The 3,524-nt window shown below is 44.7% G+C and overlaps 1 protein-coding gene across 2 annotated transcripts in view; it reads right to left on the bottom strand.

The window, feature by feature from the left end:
* Positions 1–1,599, bottom strand: part of BHLHB9 (basic helix-loop-helix domain containing, class B, 9) — a 12,947-nt gene extending 11,348 nt beyond the window's left edge. For both annotated transcript variants that reach the window (XM_005884879.2, XM_014532282.1), the window contains exon 1: positions 1,444–1,599. The gene's annotated coding sequence lies outside the window, so the exon portion shown is untranslated. The remainder of the gene's footprint in view (positions 1–1,443) is intronic.
* Positions 1,600–3,524: the final 1,925 nt, after the last annotated feature.

Below are 3,524 nucleotides of genomic sequence, written 5' to 3'. Positions count from 1 at the left end.
ACACCTGCCCAGCCGCCATCCAGGCCTGCTGTGTGCGACCTGGGGCGGCGCGACCCACTGTGGGATCCAGGCCTGCCATTTGCGACCTGGGAAAGGGCAGGCACCGCAGGATCGGGCCTGCCATCTGCCACCCGGGGAGTGGGCCTAATCCAGCAGGTGGTTATCTCCTGAGGGGTCCCAGACTGTGAGAGGGCACAGGTCGGGCTGAGGGACACATTCCCCCCACCACCACCCCGCCATTGCACAAATTTTTGTGCACTGGGCCTCTAGTTACTATTTTAAGTAACAAAAGGCTCAAGTGTTGCAGTCAGACAGATGGGTTTGATTCACACTTCCAGAGTCCAAGTTTCTTCCTCTATGTTACTTCTATCCAAATTCCATCTTATTCATTAAAAAAGACTCTAGTACATAGCATAAAGAAACCAATGCAAATAAAAACCTGTGCAGAGGAGTTACTTCCTACCAAGGGGAAAACAGTAAAGGTGAGGGTATCAGAAAGACTTCAGAAAGGATGAATATGTTTCCCTAGGCAGAGAAAGGATTGTGAGAGTAGTGATGATTGAGTGAACAGTGGGGAAAGGCACAGAAGTAGTAAAGCACAGAGTACAATTGGGTTGGGAAATAACAGCCCAATGTGGCTTGAGTGCAGGCAAAGTGGAGCAGGGTTTGGATTAGGGTAAGGCACCTGAGAGTGAGGGCCTCCTCAGACTGTGTCCTTACCTTATTCTAGTCCTGACTCTGACTTGGAAGAAAGTGTTGGGAGATGGAGATGGAAAGGTGGAATTGTATGGAAAGGTGAGGGCCTTGAAACCCTGCACAGAGAACCTGGTAATATTTTATAAATGAGATCCCATTGAAGGTTGCTCTTTTGAAACTGGGGACAGAGAGTGTCAGTGGGTGCTGAGTCCAGCTGTGCTATAAGAAAATACCTTTCTTTCATTTATGATTGGAGAGATGGCAAATCCACTCTAATTTTGTCTCCAGGTGGGTCAACTGACATTTTTTTTTAAATCCTCACCCAGGGATATGTTTTTCATTGATTCTACAGAGAGACAAAGAATGAAGGAGAAAGAGAGAGAGAGACAGCAAAATGAGAGAAAAATATCGATCAGTTACCTCACATAAGTGCCACAACCAGGGACTTAACCCAGAACCTGGGTATGTGCCCTGACCAGAATCGAACCTGTGACCTTTCGGTATACAGGACAACACTCTAACCAATGCGCAAAATCGGCCAGGGCTCAAATGACATTTGAACGGACCCTTATTATCTTATTACATGAGATCCAAGTAATATTTATCCAGGAAGGGAGCAGAAACAAAAGGGTCATGTGAGTGGTGAGCTTTTTACTTTAACTATACCCCAGAAAAAAAGGAGTGATCAGAATATAATCATCTTCATTCTTGGACACACACACACACACACACACACACACACCTTACCCTGCCCTTTGGCTGAGACTAAAAATTTCCACAGGTGTGAATTGCTTAAGTATCTGCTTCCCATGAAAGTGGGACTAAGAGGTATTGAGCAAGACCACAATGTGAAGCTCCCAAAAATTTAAGCGCATGACCCCAACAGGAATTCTAGGCTGAGAGAGTTCTGATAAGAAAAAAAAATTATACAGAACTTTAAAAATCATCTAAGTGCAGGCATGTGTCACAAAAACATATGCTGCCCCCGCCCTATAATATACTGCTGGGCTCTGCCTCCTTCATTTTAACTGATTTATGTATGATGCATAGAATCAGAGGTAGGTTTACAGATATTAATCCAGCGGTGGCTGCTAAGAGAATGACATCAATTCTTTGGCACCAACTACCTGGAGTTAGCATTAGACTCCACAGATTTAAGGCAGTCCTTAATACTGCCCCCATTTCAGGTAAGATGCCAGTTACAAGTCTTGGGGACAATAACCCATGCTTCTGATTCAGGAGTTCCCATGACCCTCTCAGGTTTGATAATTTACTAGAAAAACAAATTACTAAAAGTACCATATTCCACATTATAGTTTTATTATAAAGGCTACACACAGGACAAGGTCTGGAAGGATCTTAGACACATAGCTTCCATGCCCTCTTCCCATAGGTTCAGGGCAAATCACCCTCCCTGGATATCACTGTGTTTACCAACCAGGAAGCTCCACAAAGCCCTGAGTTTTCATTGTGGATTCTTTATATATGCATGATTAAATCAATGGCCACCCGATTGAGCCCCAAATCCAGCCCTCCTTCCCTCTGTGGTCTAAGGTTCTAACTCTAATCATGTGGTTGCTCCTAATAGGTGACCAGCCCACATCCTAAAGCTATCTAAGGGCCCACCATAAGTCAGTTCATTGGCAAAACAAAGACACTCCTATCATTCAAGAATTCCCTAAGGTTTTTTGAGGGTCTGTGCTAGCAACCAGGGACCAAGTTTAGATATACTCTTTCCATACCACACTATGTTTGAGGTAGTCTCTTTTGTCAAACTCTATAACCACACACACATAGACCAGAGACAACAGAGCTTAAGCCGAAAGACCGTAATCTGAAAATTGGCCCCAATACTTATCTTACTATATTGCTGGAAAGTGGAGGAAAGAGAATAACAAAGGAGGCAGGGATAAGAGAGGAGGAGTCAATCCTAGGCCTCAATCTCTGTAATTTTACCCCACAAGTCCACTGCTCAATCCTAGCTTTTAAATGTAAACATGGGGGCCTGAAGTAGTATTACAGCAGTTTCAACTCTATACTGAGAATAAAAATAAGGATATGAGTAGCCTTAGGGAAATTAATTATTTCCTAGTGACACGTTCCTAAACTGCCTTGGTATGTAGCCTAGGGGCACCAGGGGTCCTCATGACCCCCTCAGATTTGGTAATATTCTGTTAGAAAGAAGACAAGAACTTATCAAGGGCTGCTACCTAGGATGAGACCAAAGGAACAAGTCCTAAAAACTGGGCAGAGAGCAAAACACATGGAAGAGAGCAAAGCATCTGTAGAGGGGAACCTATGGGACCATCCACAAAGCAGTTTCTGCAACTGTTTCCCAGAAAGATCGTACTCTGAAGCCCAGGACTAAAAAGAAAGGGAACCTCAAATGGAATAGCCACTTTCGTATTCCCAGATGGGAGGGAGATGCTGCCCAGGGCTGAGATCCAGATATTCTCTTGGGAGTTTAAAGCTTGGCAGTATCCCAAAGAGAAATTCTCTGCCAATGGTCTCAGCATCTAGGTTCCCTCCTCCTGAATCTGTCTCCAAACCCCCTTCTCTAGAGTTGTTCACATTGGGATTCATTCCTCCAGGGAGCTGGAGCCTTGGAGCATAAGGCAGATATATTCCCCACCCCCTTCTTCTCTCCCACCCTCTCTCAATTCTGAGCTGGTCTCAGCAATCCCCATCCTCTGGAAAAGACAAAAAATAGAGTGAGTGGCAAATAGGATTGAGGACAGCGGTGTAGCTCAGGGTTCCTATCCTCACACCTGCTTTTCCAGAGCCAGGACTACTGGTTTATATGAGTTGCATGTTCATGAAATGTCACT

This window comes from Myotis brandtii, unplaced genomic scaffold (assembly GCF_000412655.1).
Source record: "Myotis brandtii unplaced genomic scaffold, ASM41265v1 scaffold87, whole genome shotgun sequence".
Lineage (NCBI taxonomy): Eukaryota > Metazoa > Chordata > Mammalia > Chiroptera > Vespertilionidae > Myotis > Myotis brandtii.
This window is presented reverse-complemented; position numbering and strand designations above follow the sequence as displayed.